At 38.0% G+C, this 14,182-nt stretch overlaps 1 protein-coding gene across 2 annotated transcripts in view; it reads right to left on the bottom strand.

Moving 5' to 3' along the window:
* The window catches only part of nrg3a (neuregulin 3a), a 344,868-nt gene that overhangs the window by 152,548 nt on the left and 178,138 nt on the right, over positions 1-14,182 (bottom strand). The window lies entirely within an intron of this gene.

The following is a 14,182-nucleotide window of genomic DNA, read 5'->3' as shown; positions in this document are numbered from 1 at the left end:
AGTTTGTCTGTGCCTACAGACAAACCTGACGCACATTGTGGATAAAACCAACATGCGATTGTTTGTTTAGACCCTGCGATGTCACAAGCAAAAGATGGATGGAGGACAGGTAATAATCTGTCTCTTTATGATTAATACTCTATAGTTGCAGTAATGCTGTTGGAGAACATCAGTTCTTCCAGTGATTTATCACAACTTGCGTGAGTGATTGTGCGTAGTACACAAATCTAAGGGAATCTGCTCGATGTATATTAATAAATGACCTCCTAATTGAAATTCACTAGCTGGACCGACGTCCTCATCTTAGGTTTGACAGCGTTTTAGTAGGTAAAAGTGAATGCTTTGACATGAATTGAGCTGCGGTTTGGGGAAGGCCTCGAAGGGAACTGGCGATGGCTCCCGGGCCTGGCAGATCCCCATGCACTACATAGAAATGAAGAAGTTAAAGAATTGGGAACAAGGGAGGGAGGGGCACGTAAACGAGAATGAACAGCTTGCAGAACAGGGGGAACCTATATAGATGACAACCAGAAGGAGCGTGTTTGGAGGCGTGGTCCTGCTCCTGAAATTCCGATACATAATCTCCAGTTAATAACAAACAGTTTCTCAAGAGAAAGAAAAATGCACTATCAATGAAATAATGGTGTTATGGGCATTTTATTGCTGGTTGAGGATAAGATCAGCATTGATTAGAAAGCCTGTGATGGAGCCGATCAAGCTTTCAGATGCAGGGAGAAATCTGATCTGCAGATTTATTAATACCAGACTGGGCTCCTGACTCTTTCCTTTGTGCTTACAAATGAAAAATGAGTCTGCTAAGGGCTCTCATTAGCAGAATCCCAGCTATGTTTTTCTTAAAGTAGCTAGATGAACTGTGATGAACCAGAACACTATGCTTCAGTGATTAAAATCAGTTTTACTTAGAGGATGCTGTTACTTCCACAAGAGTACTGATCACTGTATTAGGTTGTTCTTTAATGATGTGTGGAAGATACATCCAAGTGAACTGAAGATTTTTCAATCAAGAAATGAGGAGAGGGGAGGACTGTGGAGGTGAGTTAGAGGTGAGTTATTTTTGTATGGGCTCAGATCCCTTAATCAGCAGTATGAGGCACCACAGGATTGAGTGGTGGGTTGGCTTATGAGACGCTAGGTGCTGATCAGACCCCAGGGATATTCTGCAACCACTGATAATTAGCAGATGAGAGACTGGTTTAAAGTTAGTAGTTGAACCGGGAACTAAGGAAAGGGGTAAACTGAGGTTTCCAGTAGCTTGGACAACATGGCGATATGCGCTCAACGCCGGATCCGAGGCTGACATGAAAAGCACGTACAGAGTAATGAATTATTTACAAATAAATAAATATTTCTGAATATCTGTTTCAGTTTAAATACCGACCTGTTATTACCTGGGTTGACAGGATTTGAAGTTTGCTATTTGAAGTTTGGATACACTACAATTTAGTTTAGAGTTGTCTAAACTAAATTGTAGTGTATCCAATTTAACAACTACCCAGCTTTGGGTAAAATATGAAAAAAATTACCATGACTGGTTTCAGATGGTTTTCAAATTTTAGCTTTAAAAATCCACACATAATGATGATAGCGATTAGTATTAAGAGAAAAGAACAAAAAGGGGGAAAAGGTTTCAGCTTGAGCTTGAAAACAATTGGTGCTACGGAAAAAAGTTAGAGTTCTCTAATCATCCAGGGAGGTCTTCTTAACCCTGACAGTGAAGCTGTCACTTCCTCTAAAACAACAAAACAATGCAAACAGTGGTTGTACCCAGTGGCATGACCAAAGCCTTAACCAATACCAGTTAGTGTCGAAGTTTCTGGCTCTGTGGCTAAGATCTAAAAAAGTCACCAGTGTCATTTGAATAATCTGGGAAATATAATAAACACATATTGTTCAATCATGGCAACTAACATTAAGTTTCAACAGCAGGTTTAGGGAGAGAGAACATATGCAGGAAAGAAAGCAGCATTATTTTGCTGTTCGCATCCTGTGGATTCACAAGGTAACGGTGAGAATGAATTCATTCTGAAAACAGCATTTCAACTAGACAAGGACAAATAGAGAGATTAAGAGAAGCCATGATTGTAAGAGAATTCACAATAACTATCTCCTTGGGTATGTCCAGACATAGATGCCTCGCCTTCCAGTGGAGCACATCCTGCCCACAGAGACATTAAAACAAAGGCCTGAACCACAAAACGGTGCTGAATCTTTCTTTGCACTCAGTCTGCAACACTAGATCTTTTTTGAAACAAAGGATTTTCTTCCACACACGATTTCATGCTTGGACTGGGTTATGCTGTTTTGTTAGTCTTTGCGATAAGTGACAGAAGCGCCATTTGTCATCGTCTCCCTTTGTTTTTTTTGTTGACAGAGTTGTCACAATGCACTGTAGGTTGTTTAGCTTAACACTCGTCACCTGTCAGCTCAGACACTGTATGCACTCAAAGAATTGTATCATTCTAAAGAATGCCAGAGTAGACTGAAAACAGTAATTTCAGTCTGCTGGAAATATCAATGCAAGTTTAAAAACATAGCCCGCAGACATCAGGCGTCAATCACTACAGAAGAAAACAGTCCAATTTACTCCACTATGATGTGAAGAGAAGGTTGGAGAGGCCCCGAAAGGATCAATAAACCATTGGGTGCTGGATAACACAACCCTCCAATTCAACTCGTCTTTTCCTTCCTTTGTCTCCTTCTCTCCTTCTCTCCTTCTCACTGATTACAAGCAAGAAATGAGGAAGGAATAAGAAAGCTGCTGATTTTCACCTCTGCATCAAAGCGCTGCTTGATTGTGGAGTAGAGGAAGCTGTAGCCATTTATGTAATAGTTACAGAATTAATGATGGAAAAAAGAGCAATCAGGGTCCTTTCTGAACTTCTAACTATGACACAGATGTCTTCAGTAGACACTTCAAGATGAGAAGAGATTAGCTAGAAGGATATCAAACCACCAGTAAGGGCAGGTGATGCAGTATTCATGATTTCATTTTTGTTCTACGACTTTGGAAATCCAGATCAACAGGGGGGGGGGGGGGGGCATATACTGAAGGAATTTCAGAAGTTCAGCTTGTCTACTTCAAATAATACTAATAATTCTAATATTGCTACTTTAACACTATAAATTTCATCACCATGTATGTTTTATGCAAAGTAAGACATTGCTGCTACAGAGATTTGTAGCCATATTCGCAAAACAAAATGCTCCCAGTGATGAAACTCTAAGAAAAGTCTAAGAATTATGAATCCTTCAAAAAATTCCCCCTACTCTTAAGGCTAGACTTTGTTAACAGTAATACCAGCTCAGAACAGGAAGTAGAATTCTTAAGAGGGTAAAGAGTTTAAGCAGAAGAGAGAAACTGTTAAGACCTCCTGCTGTTGCATTTTAATCCCCAGTCTATCCCTTTGGAGTAATATTTAAGTGTGGTTGAGCTGGAGAGTAGCATCTTTGTAAGGATGTACATAATCAAAAAATGATCCTATATAAAAGTGGAGGGGCAATAGAGTAAAAAGTCAGACTTTGGAATTTTGTGCCCAGGTGTTGTTATTTTTCCTGTACGGATCTTGTACTTTCATTCACATCTTTTTACTCAGAATAACTTTATGTTAGGAGGCAAGCTTATTCTATTAGCTTCACTTATATCGTCTTCACCTAAGTCTCTAAGGCGATCCTGCACATTAAACATTATGCTAAATCACGATGCTCAACCATCAGCAGTGAGTAAAATCTCTCTCCCAAGCCATTTTCCCTTTTTTGTTTATTTGTTGTGTATTCCATATAAGTTTGACACAGGTAGGATAATTTCTCATACTTGAACCACCATTCCCTCTGTCTTTTAACAGCAAGTGCTGATGTAGGCTAAAAATAGGCCCTTGGGTATGTGGTCAGCAGCCACTTATTAAGTAGTTCAAATATTTCCCTTCAAAATGAGAAACGATGAGAGGGCACTTTCAGGACATAAGCACCACTATTAGCCCTAAAATCCCTTCAATATGGATGTGTTGGCCTCCAATCCAAATTAAATTCCTTCCTTTTTATATTCATAAGGTAATGGTCAAACAAAGTTATGTTTGCAGACCTCATTTACAGCTCTTTTTCCTCACTACTGTTATAGAAAACATGCCATGCCATATTGGATAGTTCATTTTTTGTGTGACATGCAAAGACATGTAAAACAGAGCTACATACCAAACCATAAATGAAAGAAAGAAACTCAGACGTTCTCCTCATTGTTACAATAAATTTGAATAAATTCATATATAATATTGCTTAGTGCAGGCGGTTCAGTTGGTTAAATTGTCAACAATTCTGCAGTCTAGACAGAACAGAGCATCTCCAAAGTGTTGCAAATGAAAACACAAATTCTCTCTTTGCTGCTGTTGCAAAACTTTTCTGAATGCATTATCTGAAAAAGAGAAATGCCAGCTATACAAAAATCTGCTTAAGCTATATTCAAGTCATAATTTATCAGGCACTTACAGTTATCAACAAAGCACTGATTAGGGAATAATCTGTGTTATCTTTGTAATGTGATGTGGTGAGCATGCATTGCTAGTGAAGGCAGTAGTTATATAACCATATATAACTGTCTGAATGCACACGGGGCAATCTTCCTCGACCTATATTATGGTTAGCATTAGTTAGCTGATATGTAACATTCTTTGGCAATATTTAATCACTCTTGACACTGTCTACCCTCATGTGTTTTCCACCATATGCATCTGTACCAATACCTAGATGTGGCTGTTGTGGGTGAAGCACAGAGGTCCCATGAGGAGGCCTGTAATAGTGTACTTCCTGGCTGACAATTCTCCCAAGTGGCAGACCAACAGCTTGCCAGCAAGGCATTCATGCTAACTGATAGCAAAGGTCTCGGGCAAGCTGCTTCTACCCTGCCTGATTATTGATTTGTGCTGGGAGTGGAAATAGTCAGAAACAGGGACTACACAAAAAAGACTAACAAAAATGGATACATGGGGTTTTCTATTGTAGAACGGAGGGTTACTGAATGTAACAGGTAGTAGTAACACAGTTCTTTTACACTGTTAAAGGTATCGTTAGGCAACTTCATCAGTCAGCAGTCAGAGACAAGAGTACTGCTGCTGTCCTGTTTCTACTGGACACTCTAGAGGACTTTGTTGTTTGAGTTGGAGGACGTTGCTCTAGAGAACTGACTCATGACATTACTGGGCTTGACAAGTGTCAGTATGCCTTTATAAGTCTGGTGTGTGCTAATGATATTTTATACTATATTTTCTTTTTTGTTTTAAACGAATTTCCACAAAATGAACATAGGTATATAAGCAGTTGTCAAGAAGAAAAAGTAAACATAAATTTTACTTTTGAAACTGGTTCCATAACTTGGAGTCACTGCTTGTGATAATTGAATCAGTGAAGCTGATATTTAGATTATGTTCACACTCCCTGTTTAAAACAGATGAGAGTATTTATTCATTCAATGCCTAGGCGGTGTCTTTAATTGATAACACACAGCGTACGCCATCTGATGGCTCATACACTGCGCATTTATGAAAAAACCATCTGAAAGGTGTTAAAGACAAATAAAAAAGAACCATGCATGAAGACACAGATGGTTCTGTTCCTCCAACAGATGTTGATTTATGGAGTCATTTACATCGCTCTCGACAGATCATACAAAACTGTCTATGTCTTAAACTTTAGACATAGTTTTCACTGCAGTCAAAAATATATACCATGATATGCTATACCTCTACTGAGGCTCAAAGCACCGTGGGGGAGTGAGGAGTGAAATTTCCATTTAGAAACCTAATGTTGATTGAAGTGCTGCTGTAACCACTATCTCTGCTTTCAAATGATAGAAAGAAAATGCAGACTCTTGTTCCTTTTTTAAAATCCTGTATACCTGTGTATGATTATGACTAATTGACCATTTGTGTTCCCAGTTGTCTTCCTCTTCAACATGATTCGATTCACCATCACGCTACCGTCATTCATGTCAAGTTCCTCCGCAAAGTGTTATGAAATTGCTCTGGTAAGTAAAACTGGTCATTCAGCCGCTGCCTGTTTTAGTAAAATCTAAAAATCTAGTAAAAATACAAGCTTTTGTCATAGCTGGCAGAAACTTCTGGGTTATTTCAATCAATTTGAAGTCTTCCTAATCAAAAAAGCACTTTTCAAACACACTGCAGGCATGCTCAGCAAACAATCCTTCAAACAGTAGTCAAAAGAACAAATATTTCTTCTTTGCTCCCACCTCTTTTTTTCATTCCATTCAGCTGTTCTTGTCCTGCTTACTGCCTATCTGACCATCTGTAGCCCATCAGTTCATCACTTCAACAACAAAGACACTAGAAATGTGTCCTCTCTTTTTTGGGAAAATTACATAAAATCTTAATTTCTTTATTCATCTTCAACAGACAATGAAAAACAACTGAACTATATGTTTGTATTTAAAACAAAGAGAAGAGTCACTCCTGTGAGGTCAACACACTGCAAGTACTGCAATTATTGCTGGATACGCTAAATCACTTATCCAGCTCATGTGTTGGACAGCTTGGTTTTTTATGTTTTGATCATAAAAATGTTTACAATGTTTAAAATATGTGCACATCTGGGATAGACTGATGCTTAAAATGTACAAAATACACAATAATGCAGTTTAATGAAGGACTTTTTTGTGGTCTTGGCAGTTCTTCAATAATCACGGGTTTAGTATACCAAGCTAATTGGGCTAAATCGAAAATACCCACAACGACCGACCAGTGCATGCTGGGCCTGGCTAAATTCTAAAACACCAACAGCCGACCTCCCAGCTGTGTTTTTAACAATTACCTTGTGCAAGGAACCTCTATGCAAAACCTTCCAGTTTTATTTATTAACTCAACAACCTCTCATGACTTCAAACAACTCATTCTGCTCAGTGGCTGAGAACTTTGAACACAATGAGAGAAACAAGCCAAATGGACTGGTTATAATCTGTATTCAGAGCAAAGGCAAAGAGAAGCTGATCCAAGAGGACTACATGGAGCGAAGTGCTCACAGTGCAACATCTAAATAACCTGTTTTAGCTCTCTTTCCAGAGGAGACACAAATCACCAGTGTGTTCTGTAGCAATGTAACACTTTGCACACACAATGCTGTGTGTAAAAACTGTGCCAACTCTCTGTTTGACTCCATGTTTGTGGCAGAAACTGCTGTCAAGTCTGTATTGTTGACATCTATGTGTTGTCTGACTTAGCGGACTGCTGCATGAATTCCATGAGCACACTCTGTGTTTGTTGTCGTTGTTCGTTTGGCTTTTTCTTCTTCTGCGATTAATTGTAACCAGTTTTAAAATGGTAACATTTTAAACGCACTGTTTCTAAATTAGCAGCGCATGTGTGTTTCTGTCAGGAAATATGAGCTCAACAGCTTTAATGGAGTGAATGATGCATGAGTTAACATTGCACTTGATTAATGCATTATCCAGCCACTGTAATGCTAACTGCATGACACACACAGGTTTAGAAGGAGGCAGAAAGAAGCAAATATTTTTTTAGCATTATGACAAAGTAATCCAAAGCTTTACCAAGGAGATCCTTTACATATTGTGATAAATGATTTAACCTATGTTAGCATACATAAATGAACTGATATTAGACACAAGTGGTGCAAACAAGCTTCTTTTGAAGGGTGGGTAGGGACTCCATTTGTAATAGGGTGAGGAGTTCAGTCCTTCAGTAGGAACTTGAAGTAGAGCTGCTACTACTCCACATCAAAAGGAGCCAGTTGGGTGGTTTAGGTATTTGACTGGGATGCCTCCTGGGCGCCTCCTAGGTGAGGTGTTTTGAGCATGTAAAGGAGACCCCAGGCAGAAACAGGACACGCTGGAGAGGCTGTGTGTCATGGCTGCTTTGGAAACTTCACGGTCTCTGTCTGGATAAGCTAGCAACAAGGGTGATCTGTGCTCCTCTGCTTAGACTGCCTCCCTGTGACCCAGACTTGTGCTGGTTGAGCAGCAGAAAATGTTTAACAGCTAATCAGCTAACAGAGTATCAAGTCCTAATAGCTGGCTAGTTCTTGTTTCTTTTTAACATTCAAGATGTTTTTATACAGTTTGACAGCAACAGGCTAAAAAGATGCATTAGCTAACCTGACAGTTGTAGTTTGTCTACAAAAATGACAATGCTTAGCCTCAGCAGGCTTCCAATACTTTGGCAGAAGCTCTGCTCATTATCAAGCTTGCCATGACATTGACGTTCAACACATTTCTCAAATTCAGTTTCTTGACACTGTTCTCATAGCTTGAGTATAGCTGTGGTGGTGGTAAGATATCATTATTGCACAGCATGATCCAATAAAGATAACAGCACACCTCACTTCTCTCCCACTCATTCTCGCTCTTATGGAGCAGCTGTCCAAAAAAATATCCACCAAGTCATCTTCACTGATAGCAAAGCTCTTTGAGATAAGAGCACCAGTCTGTGATGTGATGTGTCTCTTTAAAATTGCTTTGAATGGCTCCATTGCTGATGCTTTGGATTGGATTTAATAGCTTTTGTGTGGCAGGTAAACAAATTGGATGAAAATCTCAAGTTAAGATGAAAGTCAAGTTAAGCTTCTCCATGCATACATCTGTGTGAGTGTGTGTGCATGTGTGTAACTCATCAATCAGTAACAGTAGCATATGTAACAGTGCTTCTTGTTAGTGCAACTTTGATTAATATATAGTGTATAGTACATATGCTACTGTCTATGATGACACTGAATTTCCATTCATGATCCCTCATATGAAGTAAATGCACAGCAGCTGTCTCCTTCAGTCCAGCGCTTGTGTGTATCTGCATGTGAATGTTAATTAGTGTATGCACGTGTGTGTGCGTGCATTTCAATTTGTCTGTCTATGTGGAGTCTTGAGTGTTGCACAGAGGCAGCAGAGCAAAGCCACACTGCTCACTGCATTGCAGATACTTGGCCCTGTGTGGCATGGCACAGATAGATGTGTGTGAGCAGGCCTCCGTGCTCTGACTTTACAGCCAAACAAAAACAAAATGGCAGTGTGTCAAGATAGCTCTGCGGTCAACAACAGGCTAATCATGGAAATCTGATACTACCTGTTTCCTCCCGCTCTCCCTCAGTCTTTCCTCGCACGGGCTCGTACAGTCACATAAACACACACTCCAGTAGCTCATTTTAAGTGCACCTGCTCTGTGCAGATAGGCCCGCTATACCTCTGCTAATCTGTCCGTGTGTCAGTCAGCCCTGCCTGGCCAATAAAGTCCCCCCAATGCTTCATGTTCTCTGTTCAGATCGCATTCACAGGACACCTCCAGGCTTTGCCAAATAAATAGTGCTAAGTATCAGGCCTCATCCCGTCCCCTGGCCATCTGGCTCAATAACAGAGAAATTCATTACTCTCCAGGTGATAGCTTCAGCACACTCTCTCTGGATTGACTTTGTATCCCTGCAGGCTTCATTCTGACACTGGAGATTATAATCACAACCTGGCTGCTAATGTGAATGTGAATGCTGAAGCCACTGCTGTTGCTCATACCAACAGTTCATGTCTGTCTGACATTATCATCCCTACAAATTCTGCTTGCACTGCAACAAAAAGGTACCTCTCTCCCTCTGTGTCTATATGTGTGTGTGTGTGTGTGTGTGTGTGTGTGTGTGTGTGTGTGTGTGTGTGTGTGTGTGTGTGTATATATATATATACACACACACACACACACATATACATACACACACAGTGCAGTGCTGATGAAAGTATCACCCGGTAGGGTTAGAGTGAATGGATTATATTACATCGGGAACCCTCCTAATCCCTTATCCAATCGGTTCAGCTTTAGCTTTCCACCATAAATAAATAAATGTATAAATTATACACCTGAAATTAAAACCCATGTTTACTATGTACAGGATATGATTAACTGTTCCCTTTTTGCAAACAGAGGTGAGGTCAAAGAGGAATTTGTTATAATCATCATAATATATATATATATATATATATATATATATATATATATATATATATATATATATATATATATTAGGGGTGCAACGATACACAAAATTCACGGTTCGGTTCGGTTCGATACTTTGGTGTCACGGTTCGATATTTTTTCGATACAAAAAAATGTTCATGCCTTTTTAATTTGTCATTTATTAAAATTATAAATATATATTTTAACTCAAAAGTACAGTTTTTAAATTTAATGTTGCTGAAACGAAAAAATAAATCTGATCGAGAAATCACTCATCTTTGGAAAAGAGAGTTTATTACAGAGAAATGGCTCTTTCCAAAATAAAAGCTATACTATACGCTTCTTCTGGGCTATATTCTCAGCAGCATATTAAACATATCAGGTCCCCATAAGGAGGATCACGTGCTAACAGCTGTAGCTCGTAGTATTAATAATACTGTTATCTCTGTAAAAATAACTTGGTGGGGATTTGGGGGTGATTTTTTTTCCTGGCTTCAAATAGGATACACTTTATGGGTGTTGTAGGTCTTATCCAGCTTTACCAAAATACTTAATGTTCACACACACTTAGATTGCTTTATTCGTGTACAGTGCATCCCCCCTCTCACAAACTCAGATTTGCATAGGAGGAAGCCCCCATCCATAAAAGCATGGAAATGCTCATCAGTGATTTATGGTGCAGGTTCTGCAGGCATAGGTTACTTCTCTCTATCTGCTCTGTCCAGTTCTAAGTGACCCTTGAGCGCCGTCACAGAGTTTGCCAACTTGCTCATTTATATGTAGCAAGTTAGCAATTCAGGCTAGTGTTCCATATGGTTTCCCATGAAAACTATGAATATTATAGTTGTTGCTTTATATGTGAACAAATAAATTACAGAAATGTTTATGCATATGCATTCATGGATAGAAACATGTTTAAATCTGAAAGAATCTTATATAAATGCTTGTCTTGGGTATGGAAAAATAAAAGACCAAACATTCCCACACTATATGTACGACCCTTGCTTAAGACATAAACCTAAACAGGTGATTTAATCCCATTATCAACAGCTGCAGTGTATGCTGGCAGAACTATTTTTTATCATCTCAATCACATTTTAGAATTTGCTCTTTGTCATGTCACTTGGGAGTATACAGTGGTGTGCAAGTACCCATAATAAGACTATTTATATGCTGGCAAAGCCCACAGCTCTGCTGAATAAAGCATCCCAATAATGTTTACATTTATTTAGTAAAATCTTCACATAGATGCTGGCACTTCATACACCATTTGACAATAGCACCAGGTGGTGAAAAACATCATTTAAAACAAGCGTAATTCATGGCATATGTCAGGTAACATTAATATTTGAAACCCCATTAATACAAAATGTGTTCTGTCAGTTCCACCTCACAGGAATTTAAATTTCTCTTCATGTGCATATAATTAATGTGCATTTCATAAGGTTCTTTCTCACCTTACATATAGAATCATTTGAAGGTATTTTTCGATTTATTTGTTAATTAGATGTGATCAGCTGATGCAACCATCACCGTGTAAACTGACTTTGGTTTCATGGAAGCAGCATAGTATTCAGCAAGTATTCTGAAAATTTTCTGTCCTAATTCTACATTTCTCCACTAATCATACTGGAACAATCCTAAAAGAGTATTTAGACGTATAATATTCAACTCGTTAGAGAACTTAAAGAGTGATTCAGTAGGGCCTTTTATCAAGTTATATTTTAGAACAACAGTGTTGGAACTTCTTATTCATATTCATGGAGCATTCAAATTAACTTGACAATATGAATAGTTTACTGTTCCTTAGAGACTCTTAGTAAGGTTTTACAGAAAATCCAATTACTGATCTTCTGATGATGCCTGAGCATACACAAATGAGCTATGGGAGAACATAATTTCAGCAATATGCACATAAAGAAGGAGAGAGTACATGCAGAGAGCTAAATAACTGTAACTTAATATTTTTCACTGTACTGGCAAACATGATCCCTACGAGGTCTCTTTGAGTGAAAAACTTAATTTGTAGTTTTTGCAGTAGAGCTACATTGGAGCCAACAAATACAAACTTTATGCAGGTTGAGGCTGACAGTATGCCTTGTACTGAATAAGAGCAGCCTTACCCTGCGAATGCTTTCAGTTTAACTTCATCAATTTCAACAACAAATTTTATATTAATAAAATAATAGGTTGAACTTTGGTTACAACTGCATATTAAAGTGGTAATATTAGGATAACAAGGCAGAAACAAGAACGTAATAATGTGGTCATTTCTAAGTTATTACCACTCAGTTACTAAAGTAATAACAGTTAATAACCAAGTAACAAGAGTGGTAACAAGAGTGGTAACAGTTGAGTAATATTACACTAATGTTTATGTAACTGGATAATAAGGGTCCAAAAAACTAGAGGTAAAAATATGAAAATAAAAACATTCCCATGAAGCAAAACCAAGTAGTAATATTAGCATACCATGGTAACAATAAGCAAATCTGCTAGAAATATGAAGGCCATGTCTTTGAATTTTCACATTTTTATGGAGTTTAAATTGTAATAATATTATAATAACGAGATAATACTGGCTATTTTAGCATATTTGGTTAGTATTACTATGTTATAATGTGAAAAGGTTACCTTAGGTTCCCAACATTCCCAACTAGTTTAATGCTCTGGATTAATAAATGGAAACTTGCTAGTTTCTGTTTAATAAGCAGGAACTAGAGCTGCAAAATGCAAAACTAGTATATAAATTTCAGTGTAATATTACTTTACTGTAACCACTGTTGTTACCATAATATTACTGGATATTAACATTATTAAGTGTAATTACATTCTTAGTTCTGCTTTGTTACCCTACTATTACAACTTTATTAGCAAACTGTAATAGAAAGTGCTACCAAACGATACTTATATTTTCCTAACTTCTACAACTTGTATGTTCAATTTTTTCCTTTAGTCTAGCGTGTCCTCTAAGTGATAATAGCAGTCATTTGTCCTCCCATCTGATACAATCCATGTAAGCATGCCTATAATGACATAAGGATGATTGTACTTCAAGATGTGATAAAAATCACAGGGAGTACCCAACGTTTGACTTGGAAAAAGGAGTTTGTCTGTTCCGGCGGTATTTTTACACATCGCTTTCTTTTTGCATCAAAAGATCATGTATTGGATTAAAACCCAAAAATGGAATTTGCAGTGTTAAAAATGTCCATTAGAATGTTACATTTTCTAAGAAAGAACTGAGCTGAGTTTTTCTTTATCTGAAAAGCAATGCCAGTGCATGCAGCTATTCTCACAGCTTCTACATGTCACTTGCTTTAAAATGTAACTTTAGATCCTAAAAAGGTCTATTAATGGAAGCCTTGTCTCAGAAGGGTTTAGATATAGATATGATTTTTATTGAATTTTTCCATCTATATGAGGTTTTTCTCACAGTCATCATGGATAACTTGTCAACACACAGAATAAAGTGTTACCAGTGACATGCCATCAAACATTAATTAACAGGGACTAACAATGATAACTTGACATGAAACGATATCGCAGAGAGTGCAAAAATGCAACATTTAAAGAGAAAAAGACTGTTAAACAGGACACGATTCATGTCTTCTACGTGTACACACACACAAACTGACACACACACAGATGGTATGATCAGTTTGTTAGCCCCCACCACTACCCTTACATGGAATGCAGAGTGAGTTTCCTTAATTAAGTTGAGAAGAAGCTATTACTTTTGGGACAGACTCAATTGTCCTCGCTCTGTGGCACCAGTGGCTGTGGGCTTCTAATCACATCATACAAAAAGAGAGAGGGAGATAGAGAGAGAAAGCGTGACTGCTTGTCTGCCAACAATTAACCCTTCATCTAAGACTTCCTACTGTTAATATGGTCTTTGAGGAGAGCGACTTTCAGTTTAATTCAGTTGGAAAAGAGTCTTTAAAATATTCACAAGATCACATGCTGCACTAGAGAGGTAGATTATTTAAGGATCATTTCCTTTATGGCCTTAAAGCTGTATATTTTTTGCCTATTATTATTATATTATTAACTTTTGTGCAGAAAGAAAGTCATGCAACAAGTAAAAACATAAGTGTTCCTTTGAGGTTTGTATTTCTGACCATAAAATTAATGTTACTGTAATCGCTTTCTGGCTCAGTTTTCTTCTCCACCATCTCATGGAAAACTTGTATTTAATGTTTCAATTCCTG

This window comes from Astatotilapia calliptera, chromosome 13, assembly GCF_900246225.1.
Source record: "Astatotilapia calliptera chromosome 13, fAstCal1.2, whole genome shotgun sequence".
Taxonomy (NCBI): Eukaryota; Metazoa; Chordata; class Actinopteri; order Cichliformes; family Cichlidae; genus Astatotilapia; species Astatotilapia calliptera.
The sequence above is the reverse complement of the archived record's forward strand: the minus strand, read 5'-3'. Positions and strand labels throughout refer to the sequence as shown.